We start from the raw sequence: 12,024 nt of genomic DNA, 5'->3' as shown, positions 1-12,024 counted from the left end.
AGTTCTATTTCACATGTCCAACTTCAGCTCATCCTATGGATTGATTCTTCCTTCCTCCCGCACTTGTGCCACCCAAAGTTTGGGGTTCAAATTGTGGCTCTCTCACTTAACAGCTGTGTGACCTGAGCCAAGTTATTTAACTTCACCAAGCCTCAGTTTCCTCATCTGAATACCATGGATGATAATAATAGGAATTTATTTCATGCCTGTTTCAAGAAATAAAGGAGATGAGGCAGATAAACTATTTGACAAGTTGTCAGGCACGTTGTGAGGGAAGGAGACAGCTGTGCCCTCCTAACTGATAACTCTTTTATGGTCTTCCCAGCCCCCACCACTCTCCTGGGATTGGCATTCCCCTTCTTCTGGGGGATGGACCCCACCTGTCCAGCTCTGGGATCCTGGTAGAAAGCATCTATCAGGCACCGCCCCCCACTACTGGCCATAGATGACCAGTTGAGGAGTTAGCCTGTGCCCAAAGCGGGGCCAATCAGAATTCTTCCCTGGGATTCTTCAAATTGAAGCTGGGAGACACGAGGGAGAAAGCTACAGTGCCTGCCATGTGGAGGAAGAGGGTCTGAGAGACTTCAGTCAACAGGCAGAGAGGTAGAAACCAGAGGGGAAAATGACAGAAAGTTTGGGCAGCGTTTGAGTCCTGGGATCCAGTTGTCACCAAGGCTCTCCTGCCTGCTCGGCCCTCCCTTCCTTTGATTATGAGAGATATTCTGAATCCTTCTCATAAGTCACCCGCCTCTCCTTTTTTATTTTTTTCCCCTTAGTTCAGTCATTTAAGTTGGGTTTCTGTCATTTGCTCCCCATCCAGTAGTTCTGGCCAACAGAGAACTCCCAGGAAACCATCGTTCTGGAATCTGCCAGAGAACAAAAGGGACAGGACTTTGTGAATGGAGAAGGGGAGGTGAGAGGGCCTCTGGGCATCTCCTCAGAGTATTTCCTGTTTTCTTTCCTCACAAAGGATATAACGAAAAGAAACTGCAGCCCCAAAGAAGGCTGATTAGTGATCAAGAAAATCTCCCCAATGCCGTGAGCATGAAGTTCAGAAGCTGAGAGTGTTTGTTTATTGCCATGATAAGTTAGTGGAGGGCAGCATGGGGGAGGGGCTGGTCATGAAGTACTCTAGAACCTTGACCTCAGGTGGGGCGTCATTGCCCCTCTCTACCCACTGGCCACATCTGAGTGGCTGGGGGCACTCCTAGGAGGCAAGGGGGTGGGAAGCGGCCTTCATGGAGCCAGCCTAGGAGAGGCTGCTGGTTTATTGTCTGCGTATCTTTTCACTCCATTCTCCAGACTGCTCAAGGAAAATTGCTTCCCTAATTGGCTCTTCTCTCAAACAAGCTGTAATGAGGCTAAGCTTCATTCCAAGGGTGCTTAACCACCCTCTGCCATCACTGGATGCCATCTGCAGCCCCTGTCACAGTCACTGCCCAAATTAGAGGCGGCTAGGAGCAGGGGGGAAGACCAAATATTCTTGCCTGCTCTGGTATCAGAAGCCAGGCACTGCTCCGGTCCTGAGAAAATAAAGGGACCAGGAGACTTGACCTCAGGGGATTCCAGATTTCTGAAGGCTGGGCAGGAGGAAGAGACACAGCCTTGCCTTAGAGAAGCCCCAGTCTAGGGGGGAGATACATCACAGCCCTCAGAAAGCCCCAGTATGAGGGGGAGACAAAATTCTGCACTCAGGAATTTCCAGACAGAGTGGGGGAGACAGCCCTGCCTCAGGGTGACCCAGTATGACAAGAGACCCAGATCTGCAACAGGGAGTGCAGTCAGAAGGGGAGACACAGCCCTGCCCTGAGGAGCCCCAGTCTGAGGGGAGACGCGGCCCCGCCCTCGGGGAGCCCCGGTCTGAAGAGGCCACATAAGCACTGTCCTTGGATGACGAAATACTATTTTTTCCTTGGGTCACTTCACTTACCCATTGGACAAGTACTTATGGAGCATCTACTGGGTGTCATGCTGCATTTCCAGCACTGGATCGAAGAAATAAGTCTAAAGAATAAAGGCCCTGCCCTTATGGAGCTCACACTGTATTAAGAAGGAAGCATTACCCACTTTCCCCCAACCTCCATTGCCAGACCCAGGTGCAAGTATTTAGACTTGGGCTGCTGCAAGCCGCCTTGCAGGAGAGGCTGGTTTTATTAAATAGGGTAAAACTAAACTCCTATAACAGAGAATCCAAAATGCAAGTAAGAGAATTATAATCTCCTCGATGCAGTTTGAGTGCCAGGGTGGTAAGCAGCTCTTCTCTAAAGGGGATGGAGACCTCTGACTACACGCTCGTAGTCTGCTGGCCTCCATCACTTCGCACCACATCTCACAGAGAGAGCTTAGTCCCGTGGTTCATGGATGCGAGGGAGGTTGAGAACAAGGTGCAGCCGGGCAGCCATGTGTTGCTGGGCTACTATCCCATCACCGAGCGAGAACGGTTTGGATTGTCAGCTAGCAATCTACTCCAGTATGAGACTTCATTTTCCCTGACATTCAACAAGGCAGTCAGCTCCTGGGGTCAACGATCTCATCCACTTTACCTGTGCCCACACCTGGTACAGCACTGGGCACTCAAAATACCTCTCAATTCATATGTTGATTCAGAAATAGGAAGCTGATATTATCAGTTATCTGCTGGTATGTGCCAAACTCAAGGGCTTAAAATAAGAACCATCCTATTTACTCTCAATCCTGGGAGTCAGCAATTTGGGCTGGGTTCTTACCAGGGATCCCTCACGTGGCTGCAGTCAGTGGCTTGACTGGGGCAGGATGCTTTCAGGTGAACTCACTTACACATGTCTGGAGGTTGGTGCTGGCCGTCAGCTGGGCCTTGTTGTCTCCAGCATCTAGCAGGATAGCTCAGCAAGAAAGCAAGAAGAGAAGTTGCAAGGCCCTTGAGGCTTAGGCTTGGCCATTGCACATGACTTCTGCCGTATTCTACTGAGCAAAGCCAGCCCAGATCCAAGGGCTGGGAAAGCAGTCTCTGTCTCTTGATGGGAGGAGTGGCAAAGAATTTGTGGCCATTTAAAACCTGCTTGTCTGGGACTTCCCTGGTGGTCCAGTGGTAGAGAATTTGCCTTCCAGTGCAGGGGACATGGGTTCAATCCCTGGTTGGGAAACTTAAGATCCCACATCCTGCGGGGCAACTAAAACCCACGCACCACAACTACTGAGCCCGCATGCCGCAAACTGCACAGCCCACACACACTCTGGACACGGGGCGCCACAACTAGAGAGAGACAAGCCGCACGCCACAACTAGAGAGAAGCCCGCGCTGCAATGAAAGATCCGCACACCTCAGTGAAGACCCCGCATGCCGCAACTAAGACACGATGCAGCCTAAATAATCAAAGAAAATAAATACATTAAATAAATAAATAAATAAAATCTGGTTGTCTATTGCTGCATAACAAACCACTCCAAAACTAAGTGGCTTAAAACAATGATGGTATTTCTTTTGCTCAGGAATCTTCAAATTGGACAGGGTTTGTGGGGACAGATCATCTCTACTCCACCCAGCACTTCAAGCTAGGGTGGCTTGAAGGATGGGGGTGAAATGATCTGAAACTCACTCAGGTGACTGGGGGCTGATGTTGGCTCTCAGCTGACACCTCACCTGGGGCTGCCGTCCTGGACACCTATATGTGGTCCCTCTCTGCGGCTTGTGCTTTCTCCCAGCGTGGAGATGGGTTCCCAGGGAGAGTATCGAGAGTTGGACAGAAAGAGAGTGGCAGATAGATGGACCCAGGCAGAGCTGTATCACATTCTCTTGGTGGAGGGAGTCACAATCTGCCCAATTTCGAGGGGAGAGAAAATAGATTCAATTTTACATATATATATATATATATTTTTTTTTTTTAATTTATTTTTCTCTGCATTGGGTCTTTGTTGCTGTGCGCGGGCTTTCTCTAGTTGTGGCAAGCGGGGGCTACTCTTTGTTGCGGTGCACGGGCTTCTCACTGCGGTGGCTTCTCTTGTTGCGGAGCACAGGCTCTAGGCACGTGGGTTTCAGTAGTTGCAGCGTGTGAGCTCAGTAGTTGTGGCTTACGGGCTTAGTTGCTCCGCGGCATGTGGGATATCCCAGACCAGGGCTTGAACCGTGTCCCCTGCATTGGCAGGCAGATTCTTAACCACTGCGCCACCAGGGAAGTCCCCAAAATAGATTCACTTCTGATGAGGAGTGGTCAGGTCCTGGAAGAAATATTGCCGACGCCAATTTTGCAAAATACAATCTAGCACACACTCCTGATTCTTCTTCCATGTACCAAACTCCTGTGGTGCCCAGGAGTGCCAAACACAGAGTGAGGACCATTCACACAGAGTCTCTGCTTCCCAAAGGAAGTGAGTCACTTTGCAACCCCAAGAGTGGGAGACTGACAGCCTATCTTCAGAGGCATCAGAAGGGGGCCCGGGGGAGATGCCAGTACTGATGCCTGTCACACCCAAGAACAAAGAGAGAGTTCACATTTCAGCAGGCAGGATTCTCATTAGAACCTAAGAAGGATTTTTAAAATTTATTTATTTATTTATTTAGGTTGTGCCGGGTTTTGCTGTGGCACATGGGATCTTCGTTGTGGCACATGGGCTTCTTAGTATGTGGCATGCGGACTTCTTAGTTGCTGCATGCATGCAGGATCTAGTTCCCTGACCAGGGATTGAACCCAAGCCCCCTGCATTGGGAGCACAGAGTCTTACCCACTGGACCACCAGGGAAGTCCCCAAGAAGGGTTTTTCTAAGCACAGATTTGTTCTGAGAGACATGCTCTCACTTGCCGTCGTCACTGTTCTCCCTTCCTTCATTCTACATCACTGGTTCAGTAGGGGTAGTCCACATGAGAGGACAGGTGGGCCAACACACAGCCCCCCAAATGTAATGTCATTGGTGCTCTTTGCTTTTTGGTCTGGATGCATGTCTGGGCAGAGGAGGTGCTCACAAAAGTGTGTTGGATGTGAATGTCTAGACTTGCCTTATTCTCCCACTAGATCATGAGCTCCTGAAATCTGGGGCCTTGACACATGGCACAGCGCTTTCTACAAAGTATGTGTTTATACATGTTTGATGAATGAACAAGTGAGTGAATGAATGAATGAGGGGAAAAATCAATGACTGCTAATTGCCCCCCATATCTTTTCTCACTTTCTTTTACAGTAAAACAAAAATTATAATTTATTGCTAGACACATAGCAACCTAGAATAGAGCATGCGTTTCCCAGTCTCCTTTGTAGCTAGGAGGGGCCAGAACTTTGTAGCTAGTTCTGGCCAATGACATGTGAATAAAAAAGTGTGGGATATGTTAACTTCCAGATCACACCTTCGAAAGAGAGAACAAGGCCCTCTTGCCTTTCTCTCTTCCCTCAAGCTGAGATGTGATGCAGTGGGGACACCTTGAAGCATGTGGACAAGAGAACACCCCAGGGCTGGTGAAGCAATGAGTTAGACAGATCCTGGGTTCCTGACATCTCAGAGCTGCCACCCCAGCCCTTGACTACTTACACTCAGACTATTATGTGAGAGAGAAATAAATTCCTATTTAACTTAGCCGCTGTTACATGGGGTCTCTGTTAGAACATCTGAACCACTATCCTAATCAATTCAGCAAGAAGGTGAATACATGCATGAGTGAATTCGTGAGTAAGTAAATGACCAACTGAATGAATGCCTAAATTGTGCTGTTATGGTGACAGCAAAATAATAATAATAATATTTATAAAGCTTTAACAATTATGACATTTGTTTACTTAGCAAGTAGTATGAAGGGGTGATGGGGTGGTTTCAGGAATGACTCAACAGCTCAAACAATCATTAAGAACCCCAGGTTCATTCTACTTTTCCACTCCACCATCTTCAGAGTGTCGGTTTTTATCATTGTGCTTGGTGCCTCATGGTCACAAGGTGGCTACCACTGTGCCAGGCATCATGACCTCACACAATCATGCCCATGGGCAGGAAGCAGGATGAGGGCCAGGGTGGTAAGATAGGATTATTCTCCGGAGTTTCCTTCTTTCAACAGCGAGGAAAACCTTTCCCAAAAGCTCCCAGCAGACTTCCTCTTGTATCTATTGGTCATAACTGTGTCACATAAGCCAGCTCTAGCTGCAAGGGAGGATGAGAAATGAGTTTTTCAAGCTCTATGGTGGGAGGTGGGCAAAAAAGAAGGGAGTGACTGTGAAATCAGTAACCAGCAATGTCTGCAACAGTGACTAAGTGAGTGAATGAGTGAATAAATGAACAAATACTACATAGTAAAAAAAAATGCTACTATGTCCTCTCAGGGTCAGAATCCAAGAAGGGAGAAGCGGACAATGGAGGGAAAGGGATAGAGATTCTCCTGCTTTTGTTTTTTTTTAATTGGGGTATAATTGATTTACAATGTTGTGCCAGCTTCAGGTGTACGGCAAAGTGAATGTGCCATACAAATACATATATCCACTCTTTTACTCCTGGGGTTTAGAGGAAAGAAGGAGGTCAGAGTTTCTGCAGTCAGAGTGGGTGGAGAGGGTGGTAGGCTCAGAAATGACTAGATGGATCCAGAGTGGATAGGGAACCTGGAAGCTGGGCAGGGTGACCCACATGACAACAGGGGAGAGAGAGAAATCCACCCTGGCCTGAAGATGATGCAATTCCTGGAAAAGGGAACAGGGCTCAGTCAAACCTAAGAACCTGGACAGAGCCTGGGGGACAGACAAGGGTGCTGCATCCCAGATGTGGGCAGTGGCCCTCAGATTAAATGTGTGTTGCAGGAATCTATCCTCTACTAACCCATAGATACAAACAAACAATGATTCTGGCCATTAGTGATGGTTCTTCATGCCCAATTCTCTACTCTTATAGCAAGTAACACTGGAAGTCAGAGCTTTAGGACCCTAAGAAAATCAATCAATCCAAACTCTTTCCATTTTACACGTGGGAAGATTGAGGCCCAGAGACAGGAGCTAAAGAAAGTCCATGGCAGAGCCTGGGCCAGAACCCAGGCGCCAAGACCCCAGTGTCTGCCCCTCCCATTGGGCATTACATCGCTTCTCAAGGCAGAGCCACGGCCTCAATGGAGTGACTCAAGGGAGACAGCCTGGGGTTCCCCAGCCCATTCTGAAATGTTGGAGTGGGGGACAGAGCCCTCACCCCCATTCTGCCACAGCCTTCCCCCCACCATCACACAAGATGCAGAGGGTTGGTAGGGGACAATGGCTGGCCAAGAGGGTGTGACCTGCCTGCAAAGTACTGAGCTCCTGGCCACTGGCACAGTTTGAGCAGGGCTGGAGGGATATTGTAGGGAAGACTCTGGCCAGCCATGGAGGGGGTGACCAGAGGTTCGCTTCAGCGCTGAATCTCCAGTCTGACTCAGTTCTCACCAGCCAAGCGGGGCCGGGCCCTGCTCAGGTCTGGAGACAGCAGACACCTCTGCCAGGCCTGGAGGCTGTCCCCATGATGACAGGTAGGTGAGAGAGAGGCAAGAGGAGAGATGTCTGGAGGCTTCTAAAGGTGTGACTCTGTGCCAGCAGGGGTGTGGTTAAGGCCACAGCGGAGGGCAGGCTGCTCACTTCCCTCAGAGACTGGGGGTCTGGACAGAGGGTCGGAGACAAGGACCCCCACCTCAGCACCCCACAGTCACTACTCCACAGGCCAGAAGTCACCAGACGCTGCACTTGCCTCCTGCCAGAGTCCCCACAGCGGTAGCAGCCTGTGTGTGGGGGGAGATTGACCTTCTCTGCTTCTCAAGTTTTAGACAAAGAAAAGGGCCTCAGATTCCCATTTCAGGGGGAAGGGAAATGGGGAATTTCACCACCTCCCTCCCCCATCTTGTCCCCATCTCTGGACCCAGGGTGAAGAGGTGAAGGGACATCTCTGAGACCCAGTTAGGTCCTGCCTCCCACCCACTTCCACCCTCACCCCAGGAGAGGATGTCCAGGGTTGGCCAATGACCTCCTGGAAGGCTTCTGGATTTACTATGCCGTCCCCACCACCAGGGCAGAGAGGGCTTTTCTGATGCCTCTGGGGAACCATGGAGGGGAGGGGTTCCTCCCCCCATCCTGGTAGCTGCCACCCCCCAACCCCCCAAGTCCACCTGTAGCCACCTCCCACTCGGAAGCCATCCTCCCTGAGGACTGTCCCTCTTTCCTCCTCTGTCTTCGGCTCAACCCTGACGTCCACTCCACCCTGCTAAGACCCCCTGCTTTAGGTCTCAGCCAGAACCCGGTGGGTCCCACTCATCTCCCACCACACCGCTGGCACGGAGCCCTGCTCAGCCGGCATCTGCCCGCCAGCGCCCCACAAGGACCCCGGCCTGCCCCTTGGCAGGGGTGGGGCCCAGTTCAGGGATTGGGGGTGGGCCTGGGTAACAGGGGTCCCCAGTGCTGGGAAGGGGGACATAGGCAGAAGGATGCTCAGTCCCACAGACAGAAACAGGGCTATGTCGCTGGGGTTCCCATTGACCCCGTTGGGGGAGCCCCCTTTCTCAGGAACACCCCACCCCCTCACTTCATTCAATCCTAGAGCTGGAAGACCCTTTAAGTTTAAACTTCTCCATCCTGCCCCCCAATTTACAGGGAAACGGAGGCCCAGATGGGGTTGGCTTGTTGGAGGTCACAAGCCAGAATTTGGGTCCAGGCATCCCTGTCCCTCCTCCCAGTGCTCTTTCCACTTCCTGGGCTCGGTCTCTGTCTCTCTCCACCTCTCCTCAACCCCTCTCTCTCCCTCTCTCCCGTGGAATCAGGACACCTTCTCTGACCCCTGTCTTGAGGCAGAGATCAGCAGAGGCCTGGATGCTTCTAGTCAAGGGTCTGAGAGTTTCCAAGGGGCTTTCTGCCACCTGGGTCGGGAAGGAGTCTGGAAAGGGCCCAAAGGCAGTTCTTGCCCATCCCCTCCAGGCCCTGTCCAGGCCACACAGGCCAGCTCTCCCACTCCCCCCACAGTGGGTGTGTTTGTCCACACACTCACCTTGGCTGGAGTGACGCCTCATTAAATGGCCCTGCATTCATAAGAGGGAGGGAGATGCCAGCACTGCACGGGGGCTGCCAACACCACAGCGTCCAAAAGAGGGCATGCACACGCACTCACCCATGTGCCAACACCCATGCCCGCGTTCACACACTCACACATGCGCAGGGCTTGGGCATGCCTCAAATGTTAGTGTTTGTTGCTGCGAGTAGTGTTATCCTTTCTCCTTGGGATTTCTCTTAGTCAAAACCTGGCTTAACATCCCACCTCCTCATTCCTGATCAACGCAGGCCAATTCTTCTCCCTTTCTTTCCAACTATCTGTTTTTATTTGAATAAATCAGCAGGAAAAAGATTTCAAGGCCTAAGTTCAAAGCCCTTTCCCAATCTTTGTGATGTGTAGTTATAAAAATAATGCTAAGAACAGAAAGTGACCTTTATTTCTAATCTATAGTCCTTGATGATGACTTCTGGCTTTTCTTTTCTAGAGAAAATAGATTTTTTTTCCTGGTTATTAAAAATAATACATATTCCTGTAAAAGTATTCAGACAATACAGAAAAGTCTAAAGATATGAGTCAGAAGCATCTGAAATTTCACCACTGAGAGAACGACAGATAACCTGGTGAATATTCTTCTGGACTTAAAAAAATATGCACACACACACACAAGTACACACAGATATTTTTATATTAAAAAATGCCAGAGTAATAAGCATGCTCTTTTCTAGTCTGCCTTTCTCTCTCAACAATACATTATAGACATCTCTAAATGGCAGCAGCGACTCCCACTGCGTGGACATTTGGCACTCGCAGCCTCTCTGACTCATGTTTTACTCTACTTCTCACCACCTCACAGTTGAGAGTGAATTGGTGGGTGTCCTGGAAGGCGGGGACACTGAGAGTGGGGCTCTACTTAGGACAGCATGTGCAGGTGGAATGGGGCCTTGCAAAGTGCTGAGTCCATTCGGCCGAGCTTTGGCTGGCCTCATGAGGCCTCAGAGAAATGGGAAACTCAAAATATTTTTAAAGACCAGAACTACTAGAGAGACAGGGTGATGGATGGAGTGGTAGGATTTGCATTTGGGGGGGCCTGCCAAGTTGACCTCAGAGCACAGAGACCTGCTGGGCGTTGATGGGGCTCCATGCCCAGGAAAGGTGAATTTGGGAGCAGGCAGTTCAAGAAGCAGTATGGAGGGATGCCTCCATGTGGGGTTGGGGTGAATTCAAGAAGAGTTTCGACTTTTTTCTTGGATTTATTTATACCCAACCTCTTTCTAAAAAGGTATTATAGTAGCTTTCCACAAAGGACATATGCAAAAAGGTCAGGCAGCTAGAAATAGAAAATCAGGCCCAGGAACAATCTCCATCTGAAGTGAAGGGCCACACAGGAAAGGGCCCTGCTTCTCCCAGCTCCTGGGGACGAGCCAGTGAGAAAAGCAGAATGATCCCAAAGGGGAGGAAGAGGAGAGGATCTGGCTGACATAAACAAACACTGCCCTAAAAGTCAAAAATCTAGATTCGTCTCCAGGTTCTTCCCCTTCCTAATTGTATGAGCTTGGGGAACCACAGCATCTTTCTGAGCCTCAGTTTCCTCATCTGTAGACACGAAAATAAAAATATGTGAGTCACCACAAGTGCATAACACAAGACTCAGTTCCTGGAAGTTACCTGACCCACCTGTACAATTGGCATTGAGACCCGCCCTTGGATGGGATCAGCTTCATGGTGCACACGCTGCATAACTGTGCCCCTGGGAATAGATCATCATTAGAGGAGGAATGAAAGAGGGAAGAACCAAGGAAGTACGTTTATGGTGCCTGCCAGCCCCTTGCCCTTCTGAAGTGGGTCCACGCACAGTCTCTCAGAAGCAGTGGCCCCCAGGCAGCCATGTTTTATATTCATGACCCCCTCCTCCAACCCAGTGGATTGGATCAGGGGTGGCCCTTAACCCAAGGGCAACCTATCAACAGGTTTCCCAGTGATGTACTTATGACCGGGTACAAAATGGTGAGCCAGTCCAGTGGGCTCTTTCTCTAGAGAACTTGAGTCTGTGAATGCTGGGAGCAGTCACTGGAAGGTTGTGAGGGAGACTTAGAGCTGGAGATGTCTGGAAAGCAGAAGTCATGAAAGTGCAGACACTGTGAGTCGGGAGAGAACTGCATGGGTAAAAAGAAGCAGATGCTGGAAAGTGGCTGAGTCACACCAGGGTAGTTATCGATTTTGCTGTTTTAACAAACCATCTCTAACCTCAGGGACTTAAAATAACACTTATTTTATTTTACCCCATGACTTCATGGGTCAGGAATTTGGGCAAGCTGGGCTGGGCAATACTTCTGTTCCCTGTGGCAACGACAGAGGTGTTCAGCTTGTGGATGGGCTGGTCTGGAGGGGGCAAGGCAGCTTCACGCCCATGTCCCGTGCTTTGCAGGAGATGGCTGGAGGTCTGGACTCAGCTGGGATGGTCAACTAGAGCCCTTCACGAAGCCTCTCCAGCATGTCGGTCTTGGGGGAGTTGGATGTCCTACATGCTGGTTCGGGGCTCCCAGAGAGAACATTCCAAGAGGCCTGAGCTGAAGCTGCAAGGCATCTTCAACTCAGAATGTCACATTCTATGGGCCAAACAAGTCACTAAGACCAATACAGATTCAAAGGGAAGGGAATTAGAGTCCTGCTCCCTATAGGTAGGATAACAAAAGATTTGTGGCCATCTTTACTCTGCCAGGTGAGGAGCCGTAAACTCCTAAAACTACCTTGAACGCAGAATACCCGTCTGGTTCAAGAAATTCATCCCTGTTACGGCTCTTGTGTTTGGCTTTCTGAGAAAGTCCGTCCCCCTCACTACATAGAGCCTCACAGTAATGCTCCTGTACTTGAGTGAGGTTGAGTGAGTCTCTCTTCCTGGTACCCAATGAGCCAACCCAAAGCAGTGGTGGGCTCCAAGCTCCAGAAGAGAAATCCCAGGTGTGGCAGCAACAAGTTACCCAAGGTGCGAGCTGACAAAGGTGGGGCATGGAGCCTGCAGTCTTGTCACCTTTCTGAGCCTCAGTTTGCCCATCTGAAACATGGAAATGAAACTCTCTGCTCTA

Source organism: Balaenoptera ricei, chromosome 11 (assembly GCF_028023285.1).
Source record: "Balaenoptera ricei isolate mBalRic1 chromosome 11, mBalRic1.hap2, whole genome shotgun sequence".
In the NCBI taxonomy this organism is placed as follows: domain Eukaryota; kingdom Metazoa; phylum Chordata; class Mammalia; order Artiodactyla; family Balaenopteridae; genus Balaenoptera; species Balaenoptera ricei.
The sequence above is the reverse complement of the archived record's forward strand: the minus strand, read 5'-3'. Positions refer to the sequence as shown.